General features: G+C 41.7%; 1 pseudogene across 1 annotated transcript; it reads right to left on the reverse strand.

The window, feature by feature from the left end:
* Positions 1-640: 640 nt before the first annotated feature.
* On the reverse strand, positions 641-1,390 carry LOC308515494 (matrix metalloproteinase-26-like; annotated as a pseudogene). Its single transcript has 2 exons — positions 1,271-1,390; positions 641-1,001 (listed from the first exon to the last, which is right to left on the reverse strand). The product of its transcript is annotated as a matrix metalloproteinase-26-like (transcript).
* Between the last annotated feature and the right edge of the window lie 18,826 nt (positions 1,391-20,216).

Here is a 20,216-nt window from a genome sequence, read left to right on the forward strand (position 1 = left end):
ACGCTGGGCAGAAAGAGCACACTTGTAAGAACACAGTTCTCTTCTAAATGTGACAGGCGTGGGTGTTTGGGGAGGTGTATTAGCAAGACAGGGAGGTGGTTACAAGGAAGACAATGAGCTTGTCAATTACTCTAAGCCTCTCAGAGCCTGAGAAGCAAATCATTCAACTTTCATATCCATCTCAATGATGCCAGCTCAAATAACACACATTTTCCCTACATATTTTCTGTGATGAGAATGGGAAAGTAAAGTTTCCTTAAAGTAAATCCTTTTAGTTTTCAAACAAATTTTATTGGCATAGGGGCTGCTAACCCAGCCTCTCCTGAGAGTCAATTCTCATTTCCCTGTGTTGCTACTTATTAATATAATTGTTATGAATAACTCACATTTATCAAGCAATTACCACACACCATGCACTACATTGAGAGTTTATGCTTGCATCGCATTTGAGCTTTTTTTTTTTTTACTCTTATAAGCCATGTTTATTTTGACCCAGAAGTGTTCTGAGTTTTGCCTGTCTAAATTCCATTCTTCAAGGGTTAGTTTAAGCAGTCTCCAAGTCTGGGTCAGTGCTTTGAGTTCTTTGATCCTCCAATGAAGGCACTGAAATGCCAGGCTAAATGATTATTCTGTGCCAGCATCAGGGCATTGGAGATGAACATCTTTGTCCATACATTTGCTGGATTTTTTAAATATCATCAACATCAAGGTAGAAGGTTCTAGGGTTCTGTTACATATATCTGGGGTACATTATGGAGTTCTGACTCATGGACTGTCACAGGCTCAGAGAATGACCCTGCTCATGAATAGCAACCAGATTAAACCCTTTCTATAAAGTTGACCAATATTCTCCCTGTCAAAGTGGATAATTCCTGGAGTTTCAGAGTCTGGTAAAAAACAAACAAACAAAAAAAACCATGGGCTACAATATGGCCTGGCCCATCAAAGGGCCAACCATCTCCATGGTCCAATTCCCAGAAAGAAAGTTTGATGTCTAACCTTCACTTGCTGTAAGATGAAGGGGGTCACATTGCTCTAGATCAGTGGTTCTCAACCTGTGGGTAGCGACCCCTTTGGCGGTCGAATGACCCTTTCACAGGGTTTGCTTAAGACCATCCTGAATATCAGATATTTACATTACGATTCATAACAGTAGCAACATTACAGTTATGAAGTAGCAACGAAAATAATTTTATGGTTGGGTCACAACATGAGGAACTGTATTTAAAGGGCCAGAAGGTTGAGATCCCCTGCTCTAAATGGAAACCACTTCATGAATAATGTCATTCACTGTAGATGGATTCATATCTTTTGGATAGCTGATAATCCTATAGGTCAGATTGTGCTTATTCCATTTGGAACGTCCTGGAAAGACAGAGAAGTTAGCCATGTCAGTTATTCCACAGCGAGGATGGTGGAGCATAGCCAGCATGTGCTCATCCTGGGCGTCTGTTTTTTCATGAGTCTGTGCGGAAACTGTATCTCTACCCCCAGGGTTAGGAGTGGCTGCTCTTTCTTGGTCAGGGAACACCAATGGAAATTGTCTTTGGGCTCTGGCCGAGGGAGGGCAGAGTGAACTGGAGCTGCATGAGCAGAAACCAGGGTTGGGGGCTCTGGGGTTAGAGCTCAGAAGGCAGACACCCCAGTTTCCTGTGCGGAGTCACTCCTTCATACTGCAGAGGACGTCTTTCTCCTGCAGACCTTCACCATCCAGCTCATTGGAGCTCTCTAATAAACCAGTGAGCTATGTATCTTTATCTTCATTTTCACAGATGAGGAAACTAGGGTTCAGAGAAGTTGTTAGTCACCTAAATTCACAATAAGAAGTGGCAGAGCTAGGATTTAGACCTTCGTCATCTGTACCAGTTTCCTAGGGTTGCCATAACAAAAACCAAAATTGGATGGCTTGAAACAACAGAAATGTATTCTCTCAAAGTTCTTAAAGCAAATAATCCAAAATCAAGATGTTGGCACAGTTGGTTCCTTGTGGAACCCTGAGGAAAATCTTTCCCATGCCTCTCCTAGCTTCTGGTGGCATCTGGCAATGCTGGCATTCCTTGGCTTTTAGACACATCACTCCTATTGCAATCTCTGGCTTCATTACGTGTCTCTCTGACTCTTCCTATGAGGACATCAGTGATTAGATTTAATCAGAATAACCCCCTCCCCTTTTTTTTTGTAAAGTACACACTGTAGTCCTCCCTCATCCACGGGGCATATGTTCCCAGACCCCCAGTAGATGCCTGAAACCACAGATAAACCCTATACATTCTGTGTTTTCCTGTGCATACATACACTTTCACTTAAAGGAAGCACTTAACAGCTTCTCTTTGGCTGCATCACAAGTCTTGTGCTCTGGGCCATTATTAAGTAAAATAAGAGCTTCTTTGAACACAAGCTCTGCAATACACTGACAGTTGATCTGAGTGACTAACAGGTGGGAGCATATGCAGCCTGGAGATGCTGGACAAAAGATGACTCACTTCCTGGGTTGGATAGAGCCGAACGGCTTGAGATTTATCACACTACTCAAAGCAGCATGCAATTTCAAACGTATGAATTGTTTATTTCTGGAATTTTCCATTTAATATTTTTGGACTGTGGTTGACCATAGGTAACTGAAACCATGGAAGAGGCAGCTGTGGATAAGGGGGGACTACTGTATAACAAAATTTGCCATTTTAACCACTTTTAAGTATATAATTCAATGGCATTAATTATATTCACAATGTTGTGCAACCATCACCACTACCTATTTCCAAAGCCCTTTCATCGCCCTAAACAGAAACTGTGCACCCATGAAGCAATAACTCCTCATTCTCCCCTCCTCCCAGCCCCTGGTATTCTCTAGTCCACCTTCTGTCTCTATGCATCTGCCTATTCTAGGTACCTCATATCACTGGAACCATGCAATACTTGTCCCTTTGTGTCTAGCTTATTTCATTGAGTGTACTGTTTTCAGGGTCCATCCAAGCAGCACATATCAAAACCACGTTCCTTTTTATTGCTTCCATTGTCTGAATATAGACATTTTGTTTATCTGTTCATCTGTTGATGGACTCTTGGATTGTTTCCTCCTTTTGGCTATTGTGAGTAATTCTGTTTTGAATATTGGTATACAAGTATCTGTCTGAATTTCTATTTTTAATTATTTTAGGTACATACATAAGAGTGGAGTTCCTGGGCCACATGGGTAATTCTGTATTTAACTTTTTGAGGAACCACCATACCATTTTCCATAGCAACTACACCATTGTACATTCCCACCAGCAATGCACAAAGGTTCCAATCTCTCCACATGCTGGTCAACACTTAAAGAAAGCAGGGTTTTTGGGGGTTTTTTTTTTTTGAAGGTAAAAATAAAATCTTTATTTTTCTTTTTTATTATAAATTTTTATTGTTGAAAGTATTACAGAGGTCCCCTTTTTTCCCATTGACCCCACCTCAGGCCTTCACCACCTTATTGTCTGTGTCTATGAGTTATGCATATATGGAAGCAGCTTTTAAGTTATTATTATTATTATTATTATTATTATTAATGTAAAGTATGACCTCATTTTAACTTAACTAATCACATCTGCAAAGATCCTATTTTTAAATTAGGTCACATTCTGAGGTTCTGAGTAGACATGAATTTTGGAGGGACACTATTTAAGCCAGCACATCATTTGATTCCAGAGCCCACAACCATGACCCCTAACAATACTATCTCAATAATAATGTATTTAGTCTTCACAACCCTCCAATGAGCTAGGTATTCTCATACCCATTTTACAGATGAGCTAAACAGAGCTCTGAGTGGTGAGGTAATTTGCCCAAGATTGCATATATATAAAACAGCTGGCTTTGCCTAGCCAGTGTGGCTCAGTGGTTGACTGTGGATCTATCAACCAAGAGGTCATGGTTTGATTGATTCCCAGTCAGGGCACATGCCCAGGTTTTAGGCTCAATCTCCAGTAAGGGACTTGCAGGAGACAGTCCATCCATGATATTTCTCTCTCATTGATGTTTCTATTTCTCTATCCCTCTCCTTTCCTCTCTCTATAAAAATCAATAAAATAATAATAATACAGCTGGGTTTAATAGTAGTTCTCTTTTCTACCATGGCATTCTACTATATCTTCCTCATATTTTTTCATGAAAATTGCAGTAGCCCTTCAATAATTAAGTAATACCTTCTCACTAATGCCTTAACTGAACCCTCCCTGGGGTGGATTAGGAACCCCTACAATGTGCTTTTCTAGTAACCTAGATACCATTGATTCCACTTCATTTAGCACATATCGGCGTAATTTTATTTATTTTGTCCATTTCTCTAGGTTAGGAGCATTTTGCCTTATTTTATTCAACATAGAAAAGTTGGGGTGGGGCGGATCTTGAGTCCTTTTGAAACATGATGAATAATATTTTCCAGTTTTATTTTAGCTTTTATTTCTTTATTTTTATTTATTTCAGAGAGGAAGGGAGGGGGAGAGAGAGATGGAAACATCAGTGATGAAAGAGAATCATCGATCGGCTGCCTCTTGCACACACCCACTGGGAATGGAGCCCGCAACCTGCGCATGTGCCCTGACCAGGAATCAAACTGTGACCTCCTAGCTCATAGGTCAATGCTCAACCACTAAGTCATGCCAATTGGGCTAACTTTTACTTAAAGGTAGCACTTGCCTGGCTCCTAACCGAAGAAAAATCTAGGGAACTAACTAAGTTATCAATCAGTTATTCTGTGCATTTGGCATTATATCTAGGGGTAAGAATTTGCTCCATAACCTGTACACTTTTATATTTGTATTTTTCAACGGATCACTATGTGACAATATACCTCTAAGTCATGTGTAACCCTCTAGATTACGAGATCTATTAAAAACCTATCTGAAATTTAAAAAGAAAGTATTTTCTCAGCAACATCTTCTTGTGCATGCTATTGTGAAGACTATAAAGAGAGTACAGTGGTGAAATTTTTTATTTCAGAGATAAAAAAAATGAATGCGTCACCTTCTTTGTATAGTATATGCAGGGTTGCCATCAAATGTACTTATTAGTAATATAATAAATATTATTTCCCTTCTCTCCATCTGTTATTATATAACATATAGCTTAAATTCCTATTAAATTCTATCATTTACTTCACCTTCATATGATACTAAGAATTAGATAAATGCCCCATTAAAGCTAAGGAAAGTCCCAAAGCTCATATCAGTCCATGACTATAAAGGTATTAGGGGTATGTATGTATACAGAAAAACTCAAATATACTATTAATAACAGAACCATCACCAAGAAAGCAGAATGAGAAGTTACTAAACAAAAACTACAAATGAATTCTATTTCAAGCATTGGTATAGAGCTGCTTTATAAACTAAAGCAAAGAAATTTTAATCATATCACTTAAAATCCTTCATTAATTCTCCTTCACCTAAAGGAATCAAGTACAAATATCTAAGTGTGGCTTTACTTTCATCTCCCCCCGCATCCCGTTCCACCATGCTGTCCAGTCATAGAGTCCTTAACGTCACATGAAATTCCGTGCCTATAAATAATGTCCTGTTGTGCCCAACTGGTGCCCTCATATCTATTCTTCAAGACCTAGTTCAGAATTACCATCCCCCTAGGAATTTTAAGTAGATAATCCTTCCTCTCCGGAAAGAGTTACCCTGTGCTTTATCTATCATAATTTTTATCTCATCCTATAATCACTTACTTGAGAACTTGAGGGCAGGAATTCTGTTTTATTCATCTTAGTGTTCCCAATGCTTAACTCATGGTAGCTGCTTGATAAGTGTTTATCAGTTTATGAAGTGTTCATTTGAATGCCTCCTCCCTTTCTTAGTTCATTTTGTCTACCTGGACGTTATCTTTAAACACAGCTCAGAAAACTTGCAAGTTTATAAGCCAAATTATTTTCATTCTCACATCTTTTTAAATCTCATATCAATACTAGGTATTCTGGAGGTAGTAACCTCATATTTAACCCCCTTTTCAGGAACAATGTGACTGTGTCCTTGTGCTTTTGTGAAAAACAAGAATTATATTTATCTCTCTAACCTATCTTGCTACCATTCACCTGTCATTCTCTGAATGCCCACCTTTGTCCTTGGAGTTTGCTGTCAGAGAGAAAAATACATACTACCAAAACAACAGTTCAAATACCCTGAAGTGCTTGGTGAATGATATTGATCAACTCTCCTAACTAGAGCTGAATAATCTCCAGAAAATAAAAACATCAATAGAAAGTAATACTGGACCTTAGCAAAGGCACCATGGGAACATGGCAGTAACAAAGGGGAGGTTAAGACACAATTCTAGATTCAAGAAGTAGCCAGAGCCCCTCATTCTAGCATTTTAGTATTTCTGCTGATAGCTTTGCCTAGAGGGCTGGCTTAGATTCCTTCTCTCTCTCCCTATCAGAAGCAGATTGTCATAGGAACTAAGATGTGGTTCTTAAGCTCTCACTATTAAAAATGGAGGTAGTAGTGATATCCAAAATGTCTGCTCGGGTCCAACTTTGTCGTCTAACAAAATCAAAGAATGAGTTCATGTACAAAGAGACGAGCAAAAGTAAAGGTTTATTACAGAAAAGTTCCCTGTTGCAGGGAGGGGACCCAAGTGGGCTGCGGAGGCAGTCCCTTTGTCTAAGAGTTAAAATGTGCCCTGCTAGCCATAACAGGTTTGGCTCAGTGGATAGAGCGTCAGCCTGTGGACTAAAGGGTCCCAGGTTCAATTCTAGTCTTTCGTGCAGGAGGCAGCTGATCGATGTTTCTCTCTCATCCAATGTTGCTAACTCTCTATCCCTCTCCCTTCCTCTCTGTAAAAAATCAATAAAATATATATATATTTTAAAATGTGCCCTGCTAACTTTCCATTGGTTGGTTCAAAAAAGTCAACCCTAATAACATTTATACAGTTTAAAGCTCAAGGTTTCCACATATTCTTCCTACTCTGCCTGGGTTAATGCTAGGTCAGGGCTGTTTTTCTCTATGGTTTCACAGGTTCCCTCTGGTACAGGGTGAGGTTGGCTAGCTATATCCTGTCCACTTTTACAGTATACTACTCCTTCAGTACTTCCCTCCCATGGCCCATCCCTAACTGCCGCTCCTAGCTCCTCAGTAAGTCTCTGGTGTAGACTATTTGGGGTGAGAGAGAGAAAGCAAGAATGAACCAGAAGAGCAAATGATACAAAAGGAAATACTTTAAACAAAACTGAATAGCAGAAACTACAGAGAGATACTTAAAATGGTTTTGGTAGTAGTGGCATGTGGATGAAACTGCAAAGTAGCCTCTGAACTGACTGTTCATGGAAAATAATTTGATTCTGATATGCATATTAAATATTTCTTAAGTTGAGACCAATACTGTGACAGTTGTGGAAGGGGAGGTAAAATGGGAGACAGCAGGGCTGTAGACCTAGAAGAAGGGGAAAGGAGGGTAGGTGCATTTGGGGAGCAGCAGGTGGATCATTTCTGACTTCAGAGTAACAAAAGGATGTTCTTATCAAATGGATTCTTTCTGTGACAGAAGGGAAGAATCTAATCCAGCTATTTTGTCCCGATGGCTGGGTCAACATCTAAGCCATGGCCAAATTAATTCAAAGTGACATCAGACAGAGGACCTCAACTGGTGAAGATAACCCCTTAGAATCAATATGGCAGTTCTCGCTCCTAAGGTCTGCAGGCCAGGACACGAACATTTCCTCCCAAAGTTCCCAAAATGAAGGAAGAGCAATACTAGCAGACACTTACTTTGGGAATCCTTCCCCAAAGACCCAAAAGTCCTTTGATCTTGCCTGATGACCCCTGAGCAGTGAGAAATAACACGCTACAGTAAACTTAGCACAGAACCAGGATGTGGAAAAGAACAGGATTGCAACTCCCTGAACAGGTCTGTGTGACCTTGGGCAGATCTCTGAGTTCTGCCAGCTCCCCACTCTGAAAACCTAAGTAAATAAATAAATAAACAGAAGAGAAAGTGGGACCAAGAATGAATTAACGATTGTCAAACTCCTTGAAAAAGCTAAGTGCTATTTGAATGCAGAACAAACTGCAGGATAACAAGTTCGCTTTGGCTTCAGGGAGAAGGACTGGCAACTGCAGGAGCCATTAAAAGTCACAGGCTATAAAACAGGCAGTAAAGTGGGCTTTGTTCAGCTTTGCCCTGCAGAATCATATAACCTTGTCTGAAATTCGTTGTTTATTCAAGCTCAAGAGTGATCAGACAAACACAGTTCATCCATGACCAGAAATGCCCAAGCAACTCCAAAGGAGAACTCTGCCTGCCCTTCGGAGCTACCTACCCTCACTCCCACAGCCATGCCCTGGGCACCCACTCAGGCCCAGGTGCTCCTTGTGTGTGACATCATTCTACTTGTGCACATAAAAATGGTTCTAGGAAAGCAACCTCACAGAGTGAAGTGATCAAAATTTCCTACCTAGGCAGGTCATGGTGGGTAGTCACACCCCGGGCATATAATTTCTTTAGTGAAATGTTTATCTTTGCCTTAAGCAAGCCCTGTCCATTGTTTCTGTAAATCTAAGTTAACACACCTTTGAAATACCTCTCTTCAGACCCCTTCTTCTAAATTAGACTACCCTCAAGAGAGCACAGAATCTTTTATTGATGAGAGAGAGAGAGAGAGAGAGAGAGAGAGAGAGAGAGAGAGAGAGAGAGAGACAGACATTGACCACTTCCTGCACGCTCCCTGACCAGGGATCAAACCTGCAACCTTTTGGTGTATGAGATGATGCTCCAACCAAGCCACACAGGCCAGGGCCAGAGCACAGAATCTTAAATATCCTGTAATTCAATTCTTGCCTTTCTTTCTCCAACCTTCATGTAATCTTTCTTACATCCCCTCCTTAATTCCAAATGAATGAAAAAATTTGCAAAAAACTGTTACTCTCTGGAGCATTTGAGATCTTGCTCCCTGGCATGTGTTATCAGGTTTGAATGTTTCTTACATCTACACAACTAAACAGCCAAGAGAAGGAGGAATCATTATCACCCTTTCAAAGGATGTATCTAAACCTTAGTCCAGTTAAATAACTTGCCCAACATCAGACAACTAGTTTGTCTGGCAGAGGCCAAAAATGAAGGCGGTTTAGCACTGTCCAACTGCCTTCCTGTGACAATGACAACCTTGCCCCCGTGCCCCCTTTCCTATAGCCACTAATCCACTCTGATCACCTCAGAACACCAGTGCGGCCTGTGGTCACTGGGTTATTGGAGCATTTGGAGCAAGCTCCCTCCAAAAATGAGTGAATTTCTTTTATTTTCATATTTTCGTCTGGGACTTTTTTGTTTGCTTGAAAGTATCTCAACTTTGTGGATGAAAAAGGACCACACCAACCTGACAAGCTCGGGGAAGCCCTGCATGGCAGCCTTGCAAACTCATAGACATAAAGTAACCACAAAGGATGGTCTGAAATTAAAACTTTTTATCTGAAAGCAGTCTATCAACGATAGTCATGTCCTCGGCTAGAATCTTCCCTGACAGAAGTCAATCTTGTCCATCTTTCCCTTGCCTGAGCCTGTGTATTGTCTTTTGCATCTAGGGTAACATACTTTGGAATGTCAGGATAACTTCCCTTTTTCTGGACCCCTCAGGGCACAACCAATGCACCAGAATAGAGACTACAAATCCATTCATTGTTATTTTTATTGTTACTTGTTGACTATTAGTTATCCTATATCCACCTATGTAAAAGATTATCATTTTATTTTTCACCCAGTCCCAGAGGTTTCCCTGCTTTGCTTTCTCCTGCCTCCCTAATCTATCACCAGTGAGTTTCCTATAACCCACTTCCATTGATTGTAATGTATAACATAAGGTGCAAAACTGCTATTCTCTGGAGCATCAACTCAATGCCTTGAGATTTTGCTTCCCAGAAATTGTCGACAGTTTGGCTCAAATAAACTCACAAAAATTCTTTGCAGGTTTAAGTGTTTCTTACATTGACAATTTGAATTTAGGGAAAAGGGAATGGGGGAGTAGATAAATATTTTGTTCTCTAAGGTATCATCTTTAACTTCTAATTCTAGGAATAGTGTATTGAAAAAGGAAAAAAACATATTTCAGAAGTCAGTCTACGATGTTAGCAGGTCATGCATGAGGTCCTCCAGTCAAATGGATACAAAAGAACCGTCCTCAGGTACTTCGCAAACTAGTGATAAAATTCAGAATGGTCAGATATATGGACAAAAAGGGGCCACATGCTACCCTGACCAGCTCAGGGAAGGCCTGCTTGGCAGTCTTGTAAACTCAAAGACCTAAAGTAACCACAAAAGATGGTCTGAAATTAAAACTTTAACTAAAAGCAATTATGGTGAGTAGTCATGTCCAAGGCCGGTATCTTCCCTGACAAAGGTCAATCTTTACCTTAACTGAGTCTATTGTCTTTTTGTATCTATGATAACATATTGGTGGAATGTCAAAGTAATTTTCCTTTTCTCTGGACCCCTCAAAGCACAGGCACTGCTCTGCAGAGACCACAAATCCCCTCATGGTTATTGAGTTAATTGTTGACTGTTAACTATCCTGCACCCACCTAAGTAAAAGAAATACGTGTCAGATAGGGTGAGGGTGAGGGTGGGAGTGGAAAAAAAAGTATGTGTCTATCATTTTACTTTTTATCCAATCATAGAGATTTCCCTGCTTTGCTCCCACCTCCCTAATCTATCACCAATGGAGTTCATGTAACCCACTTACATCTCCTCTTTGCATTGTAATATATAAAACCACCATTCTCCAGAACATTATCCCAATATATTGAAATTTTGTTTCCCGGCAATTGTCAACAGTTTGGCTCGAATAAACTCACAGAAATTCTTTACAGGTTTGAATGTTTTATTACATTAACAGATGTGTCCTTCAGGCTGCCACTGGGAACTTCTGGGAGCATCTTACTTCTTAATGAAAAGCTCAGATAAAACTTCGAAAACCCTCTCATAACCATCGCACTCAATTACAGGTGGTGTGTTTCAGGAGCATGTGCCCCTTAATGAGCTGGTGAGACATCCCCTTTCCTCCCAAAGGGGTTTGGAGCTTAGAAGTTAGGGGGTAGCATCTGTAGGAGCCAGGGTTGTATTAAAACAGCAGTTCTCAACCTGTGGGTCGCGACCCCTTTGGCGAAGACCCTTTCACAGGGGTTGCCTAAGACCATCCTGCATATCAGATATTTACATTATGATTCGTAACAGTAACAACATTACAGTTATGAAGTAGCAACGAAAATAATTTTATGGTGGGGTCACAACATGAGGAACTGTATTTAAAGGGCCAGAAGGTTGAGAACCACTGTATTAAAACATCAATATCTAGCCCTAGCCAGCTTGGCTCAGTGGACAGAGCACCGGCCTGCATAATGAAGGGTCCCAAGTTTGATTCTGGTCAAGGGCACTTACCTTGGTTGCAAGCTCTGTCCCCGGTCCTGGTCAGGGCATGTGTGGGAGGCAACCAATCAATGTGTCTCTTTCACATTGATGTTTCTATCTCTCCCTCTCCCTTTCACTCTCTCTAAAAATCAATGAGAAAAATATCCTCAGGTGAGGATTAACAACAACAACCAAAAAAATCAATGTCTAGTATTTTTCAGAGACAGAGGAAGCATCTGTGAGGGTTACTTGAAAAATATAGCCATTTGTTGGTTACCTGGGAAGGGAATAATGTAAAAGGATTAGGTGACCTAAAAACAGCTGGACCAGGTGAGGGCAGATGGCAAAGGAGTTCATGGCCCTTAGGGAGGGCAATGAAAACCTAGACAAGAGGCCAGACAAAAACCAAAAGATGGAAGGGTGCCAAGTGGCTTAGGAGAGAAGAGCAAACTGAATCCAAATATCAGGTCTAAAATACAACAGCTGCTAAAGTAATAAAGAAAAAAGGAAGAATGAAGGAAGGAAAGAAGAAAGGAACTTTAGACCTCATGACAAATAGAATAGGATCTCCCATGATGGGCTAAGAGAGAAGTATGGAAAGCTATTTCCCATTATCAACAGAGTATATAGTGGAAGGGACAGCAATACTGCCATGATACAAGCTCTCATTCAGGAACACTGACCCTGTGCCAGATACCATGTTGGATGCTTTTGCTATGTCCTATCATTTAACAATCATAACAATCTTGCTAGATAAGCTTCCTTATAGCCATTATATGGATAAGTAAACTGAACTTTGGAAGAGAACAGGTTGACTTCCCAGGAACAAAATGGTGTCTGAAATAGGAGCCAGTAGTGAAGCACTGAAACTATGAGGAAAGCAATGGGAGAGGAGGGGGAAGAGTATAAATGCATGACCCAACCCCAGTGAGGACAGAGGGGCAGGGAGATCTAGACACAAAAGCATGAAGATAAAAGGAGCACTAATCAGGAATGACTTCCAAATCTCAGCCCAACAGCCCTAACACTCTGATCCCATACAGACAATGGTTCTCCACTGCAGAAAGCTGTCATAAAATTAGCTCACCCTGGCCGAAACCGGTTTGGCTCAGTGGATAGAGCGTCGGCCTGCGGACTGAATGGTCCCAGGTTCGATTCCGGTCAAGGGCATGTACCTGGGTTGCGGGCATATCCCCAGTAGGAGATGTGCAGGAGGCAGCTGATCGATGTTTCTCTCTCATCGATGTTTCTAACTCTCTATCTCTCTCCCTTCCTCTCTGTAAAAAATCAATAAAATATATTTTTAAAAAAAAATTAGCTCACCCTGAAATTGAATTTAATTGTTCTACAGAACCATTGGCAAGATCCAGCCAGGAGTAAGTGAGGTTTGTTGTCAAATGACTGACCAGGGTAAAGATGACTCCAGAGAAGAGAGAAAGCCAGATAAGGGCCAAGGAGAAAAGGCCAAAAAAGAAAGCTATGACAAATACCTATTTGTCATTGTTGTTGTTGTTGTCATTGTTGTTTAAATGAGATTTCTAATTCCTTTTTACAACTCTTTGAAGGATAGTAATGAGAAGAGAACCCAAGACCCAGCCCAAGATGTCAAACCCAGAGTAACAATGCTTTGGCCCTTCTACATGGTGCCATGACAGAGGGAATCTTCTACTGAGAGTGATAGCACATTCCCCCAGAGCCAACAATTACACTGCAAGGGTCATGAAGTCTAGGAGTTTAGAGCTGTGCATTTTATATTTTTGTACTTCCACTTATTAGCTCTGTGGTTCAGAGCACCTACTTCATATCTATAAGTATCAATTTGATTATCTATAAAGTAGGAGTGTATTAGTAGATCATTGCTGTGTAACAAATTACCCCAAAACTGAGTGGCTTAAAGCAACACTAGATATTTCTTATCTCTCATAGTTTCTCTGCATCAGAAATTTGAGAGCTTACCAGTTGCTTATGAGTTTGCAGACAGATGTTGGCTGGGGCTACAGTCATCTGAAGGCTTAACTGGGGCTGGAGGACTGAGGGTCTACTTCTAAGATGGCTTGCCCAGACTGTTGGTGGGAAGCCTTCCTCTACACATAATGAGAATGGAGAGGACTAACATAGCAAGCAAAAAACACCGTCTCCTCATTTCAAAGAGCAACAAGAAAAAAACTGAGAATGGGCCACTTCATAGGCCTGTTTGAATGTCTTCCCAGCATGGCAACTGGCTTCACCCACAGTGAGTGATCTAAGAGGGAGAGCCACACAGAAGCCTTTTTTATGACCCAGCCTCAGAAGTCACATAGCATGACTTCACCTGCATTCTATTTGTTAGAAGATCAGTAAGCCTGACCCACATTCAAAAGAAGAGTAATCAATTCAATTTAAAAAAACAAAACAGGGGAGTAATTAGTCACTACCTTTTGAAGGCAAGAGTGATAAAGAATTTGCAGATGTGTTTTAAAACCACCACTCAGGAAATACCTATTTTCATGCTACACATATTTATTGTGCACATACTATATGGCAAATATCATATTAAGACTGAAGGCACTACAAAGGGTACGAATTATTCATGTTCTTCACGACCTTATAGGCCATTTGAGAAATATACATAAGACAATTAGCCAAGTTATCTCACACCCATTAGAAAGGCTACTAAGGGGGAGTGGGTGGGAGACAGAAAATAACAAGTGTTGGCAAAGATGTGAAGAAATTGGAACATTTGTACATTGTTGATGGGGATGTAAAATGGTACAGAAGACAGTATAGAGTTTCCTCAAAAAATTAAACAGAATTACCATATGATCCAGCAATCCCATTTCTGGGTATATATCCAAAAGAACTGAAAGAAGGATCTCAAAGAGATATTATACATCCATCCATATTCATAGTAGCACTACTCAAAATAACCAAAAAGTGAAAACAACCCTAATGTTCCTCAATGGATGAAGGAATGAACAAACTATCCTATCCATGTTTCTAAAGAGAAACATGGTAATTAGCGTACATCCGCTACCCTTCCCATTGGCTAATCAGCGAGAAATGCAAATTAACTGCCAGCCAAGATGGCGGCCGGCAGCCAGGCAGTTTGAAGCTAACATGAGTCTTGTTTGCTTCAGTGACGGAGGAAACCAACATTCCCCGCCTGCCTTGCTGGCCTCTGAGCTTGCAGTTTGAAACTTTGTTACAAATATAGAAGCTAAACAAAACCCCAGAAACCTGCTTTCAGCCCTCCGGGATCTCAGAGCTGGTGTTGATATAGTGTTTCGATTATAGAACCCAAACAAACCAGATACCTGCTTTCAGCAGCAGAGGCCTCAGAGCTGGAGCCAGAGCTAAAGCTGGCCCAGAATAAAATAAAAAAAAAGAAAAAAAGGAGCAGATGGGAGCTTCAGTCACCTGCCAGCCTGAAAACAGCCCTCAGCCCCTCACCCAGGCTGGCCAGGCACCCCAGTGGGGACCACCACCCTGAAGGGTGTGTGACCAGCTGCAAACAGCCCTCAGCCCCTCACCCAGGCTGGCCAGGAACCCCAGTGGGGACCCCCACCCTGATCCAGGACACCCTTCAGGGCAAACTAGCCAGGCCCCACCCATGCACCAGGCCTCTATCCTATATAGTAAAAGGGTAATATGCCTCCCAGCACCGGGATCAGCGGAGCTGAGAAGCCTCCCGGGACCGGGATCAGTGTGACAGGGGGCAGCGCCCAAACCCCCTGATCAGCCCTCCTCTGTGCCTGAAAGGGGGGAGTTCCCCAACCCCCTGATCATTCTGGGGCTCTGTGTGTGACAGGGTGCGGCACCCCAACCCCCTGACCGGCCCTGCTCTGTGTGTGACAGGGTAGAGCCATAACCTCCCCATCGGCCCTGCCCTTAGTGTGACAGTGGCGGTTCCCCAACCCCCTGATCGGCCCTGCTCTGTGGGTGATAGAGGGTGGCGCCTCAACCCCCTGATCCGCCCTGCTCTGTGCATGACAGGGGGGAGCTCCCCAACCCCCTGATGGGCCCTGCTCTGTGCGTGACAGGGGGCAGCTCCCCAACCCCCTGATTGGTCCTGCTCTGTGCGTGACAGGGTACGGATCCCCAACCCCCTGATTGGCCCTGCTCTGTGCGTGACAGGCGGTGGCACTGCAACCTCCCCATCGACCCTGCCTTGAGTGTGACCAGGGGCGGTGCCCCAACCCCCCAATCGGCCCTACCCTGTGCGTGACTGAGGGTGGCATCACAACCTCCTGATCCGCCCTGCTCTGTGCATGACAGGGGAAGGCGCCCCAACTCCCCAATCGGCCCTGCTCTGAGCCCGACCAGGGGCTGCACCTAGGGATTGGGCCTGCCCTCTGCCACCCAGGAGCAGGCCTAAGCCAGCAGGTGGTTATCTCCCGAGGGGTCCCAGACTGCGAGAGGGCACAGGCCGGGCTGAGGAACCCCCCTCCCCCCCGAGTGCACAAATTTTTGTGCACCGGGCCTCTAGTGGTATATATGATGGAATATTTTCAGCCTTTGAAAGGAAGGAAATTCTGACATATGTGACAACATAGATGAACCTTGAGGACAATATGCTGAGTGAAATAAGCCAGTCAAAAAAAAAACAAACACTGTATGATTCCAATTATATGAGGTACCTAAAGTAGTCAAATGCATAGAGACAGAAAGTAGAAGGTAGTAGCCACAAGCTCAGGGGAAGAGGAGAAATAGGGAGTTAGTGTTTGATGAGTATAGAGTTTTGAATTTGCAAGAGAGTTCTGGAGATCTATTTATCAACAATATGAATATACAAGGTGTCCCCAAAAATGTATACACACTTTAATAATTGATAGCTCAATTTTGAAAATAAACTGTATTTTAATAAACACTGCCTTTATAATTATTCGAAGTGTATGTATATATTTTTTTGGGGGGAGGGGTGGCATCTATACTTCAATTGAACTGTATACTTAAAAATGGTTAAGATAGTAAGTTTCATGTTATGGGGTTTTTGCCACAATTTTAAAAATGAAAAATTTAAAAAAGCCAAGTATAAAACAATGAGCTGGGTACTATGGGACCACCAAGGCTACCTTGCAGTAGTAAGAGCTTTTTCTAAAATAGGTGCCTCCCTAAGAGAGCCCTGAAGAACATTTAGGAGTGAGTAAAGGGCAATGCAAGTTTTTCAATAGGGTAGATCAATGTTTTCCAAACATAGTTGTGACTCATTAATGAATCATGAAATCAACTTAGGGGGTACTGACTAGCATTTTTACTTAAGTGGGATAGAATAGAATGCATCCGAATGAATTGCACGCAAAAGAATTATTTTATAGAGCTTTTGTTTAAATTATGTGTTTATGCATATCTGTGAAGTGAGTATCAGGTTATGATGCAAAATATATTTATTACTGTGGGTAGACTCAGAAACATTTGAAAGCCACTGGATTAGAGCATGAGATGAAAAAGGAAATGGCAAGAGATAAGGTTGCAAAGGTTCATCAGTAGGAGAGAGTAGGTTATATTACAGTGACTAATGATCCCCAAATCTCAGTGGTTTTCCACAAGGGTTGATTTCTCCCTAATGTTTCATGTCCACTGAGAATCAGCGGGAGTTCAGCTTATTTTATAGTCACTTCAGGAACTAGAGGATGGCAGGACTAACCTCTATATGGAACATTACTGGTCACATGAGAGACAGAAAGTAAACCACACACTGGCTATTAAACTTCTGCCTGGAAGTGCCATTGCTGCTCACATTTCATTGGCCAAAGCAAGTCGTGTGGCCAACCTTGACATTAGTGGGACAGGCAAGTATAATCTTTCCCCCGAGGAGGGGCAGAAAAGTGTTAAGAACAATAACACAGTCTGTCCCAAGAGGTAGGAGGTGGGGGGAAACCCAATTAAGACAGAAATTACAAATGACATCAAGGTGTTTGGTAGTTACTCTGAGGACAATGATGATTCACAGAAAAGTTTTAAGCAAGGTGATCAGATTGGTTCTTTAGAGAGGTCCCTGGGTCAGCAGTGTAGGGAGTAGCTTGGCAAGTGGAGAGGCTGCAGGCAGGAACCAATGGGACTGGTCTACTCAACCAAATCAACCACCTCGTTAAAGAGGCAAAGAGCCAACTCTTTCCTCCACTGAAGCAATAAACCTCAAAACCCCATCTCAGAAATCAAAGGCCAAGAAACATGACATAATAAAGAAATGTAGGTGCCTCCATTTATTATTAGCAAAAAAATAGCACCCCCTTTACAAAGTGAAATGTTCAGGCACTGTATGACAATATGATCATATTTGTGCAAAATCACATATATAAAAATATTTACATTCTCCAAAAATTCATCTGGAATAAAAAAAGACACCAAATAGCTGCAGCAATCTTGAGAAAGAAGAACAAAGTGGGTGGGATCTCAATACCAGATATCAACCTGTATTACAAAGCCACTGTACTCAAAACTGCCTGGTACTGGCACAAGAACAGACATATAGATCAATGGAATAGAATAGAGAGCCCAGAAATCAACCCGAACCAATATGCTCAATGAACATTTGACAAAGGAGGCAAGAACATACAATGGAGTCAAGACAGTATCTTCAATAAATGGTGTTGGGAAAATTGGATACATGCAGAAAAATGAAACTAGACCACCAACTTACACCATACACAAAAATAAACTCAAAATGGATAAAGGACTTAAATGTAAGACAGGAAACCATAAAAATACTAGAGGAATCCAAAGGCAACAAAATCTCAGACATATGCCAAAGCAATTTCTTCACCAATACAGCTCCTAGGGCATTGGAAACTAAGAGAAAATAAACAAATAGTACTACATTAAAATAAAAAGCTTCTGCACAGCAAAAGAAACCATCAACAAAACAACAAGAAAGCCCACTGCATGGGAGAACATATTTGTCAATGTTATCACCGATAAGGGTTTAATCTCCAACATTTATAGGGAACTCATACAATTTAACAAAAGGAAGATAAGCAATCCAATCAAAAAATGGGCAAAAGACCTAAATAGACACCTTTCAAAAGAGGACATTCAGAAAGTCAAGAGATATATGAAAACATGCTCAAAGTCACTAATCATCCGAGAGATGCAAATCAAAACAGCAATGAGGTATCATCGTCACACCTGTGAGAATGGCTATCATCAACAAACGACAAGTGCTGGAGAGGATGTGGAGAAAAGGGAACACTCATGATGCACTGATGGTGGGAATGCAGACTGGTGCAACCACTATGGAAGACAGTATGGAGTTTCCTCAAAAAGTTAAAAATGGAACTCCCATTTGACCCAGTGATCCCACTTCTAGGAATATATCCCAAGAAACCAGAAACACCAATCAGAAAGGATATATGCACCCCTATGTTCATAGCAGCACAATTTACCATAGCTAAGATTTGGAAACAGCCTAAGTGCCCATCAGCAGATGAATGGATTAGAAAACTGTGGTACATCTACACAATGGAATACTATGCTGCTGTAAAAAAGAAGGAATTCTTACCATTTGCAACAGCATGGATGGACCTGGAGAGCATTCTGCTAAGTGAAATAAGCCAGCCAATGAAAGAAAAATACCACATGATCTTACTCACTTATGGATAATAAAGACCATTATAAACTGATGAACAAAAATAGATACAGAGGCAGAGCAGCATTGAACAGACTATCAAACTATAGCGGGAAGCCCAGGGAGGTTTGGGAGGGGTGGTAAGAGATCAACCGAAGGACTTTTATGCATGCATATAAGCATAACCAATGGACACAAGACACTGGGGGGTAGGGGAGGCCAAGGGAATGTCAAGGGGGGGGGAGGAGACATATGTAATACTCTTTGTAATACTTTAAGCAATAAAACAAAATTTAAAAAAATAAATAGTTCCTCATCAACCTTTCAAAAAAAATATTTACACACATATATATATAAATGCACACACAGACATATGTGGGTATATGTAAATTTTAAAATGGTTCAAAAGTGATGCTGAGGCTTTTGTTCTTTTTTTTTGTTTGTTTTCTTTAAAACAGAAGAAACCTCAGTTGGTTTAAATTCTGGTGGAAATGACACACTGGAAAGACCCAGGGCAAACAGCTGACAGAGCAAAGCCCGAGTGACGGGGCTGAGGGCAGACTGGAAAGAAGCCGAGGACCAACCTCAGGCAGAAATGAATGGTCCTGTTTCACGGACCTGACAGTGAGGAAGGATGGGGTGTGGACAGAACAGTGCTTAACTGGGTGGCAGGAAGTTGGGGAAGGGCTACATGCTCTGAGAAGTAGGAGGCAGGACATCTTTGAAAAATGAGGGGTCAATAACTTGGGAGAAAAGCTTTGAAGGGAGAGGGGACGTTCTAGAGAACCTAGGGTAGTTCTGGTTGGCGCCGAGACCCCAGCTGGGGACAGTCTGCAAGCACTCAGCAGTAGTCAGGACACTGCCTGCACCAGATGAGAGCAGGGAGGCTCTTAGGCATTTTGGAATCAGACTGACCACTTAGTAAGTGACAAACACAGGACTAGAACCCATTCACCCTTTCATACAGCAAATATTGAGTAGTACTTACTTTGTGTTAGACACAACTGTAGGTGCAGGCACTAAACAAACAAATATACAGTACAGTGGATGGTGGTGAATGCTATAGAGAAAATTACGTAGAGGAAAAGGAAAGGGTGTGTGAGGGCAGGAAGGGGTGTCTTTTTAATTTAGGACAATCTAGAAAGGCCTTATTGATGAGATGACCCAGATTTCACTATGTGTGTCCTTATTTTTTAAACTTTATATGACCACAGCCCTTTCCTTGATCCTTTTTTCCCTCAAATATTTGAAGTGTGTACAGTTCAGTGGTTAGAGTGCAGATTCAACATCGGGAAGACACAGCTCC

The sequence above is a fragment of the Myotis nattereri genome (genome assembly GCF_964212035.1).
Source record: "Myotis nattereri genome assembly, chromosome: 3".
Classification (NCBI taxonomy): Eukaryota; Metazoa; Chordata; class Mammalia; order Chiroptera; family Vespertilionidae; genus Myotis; species Myotis nattereri.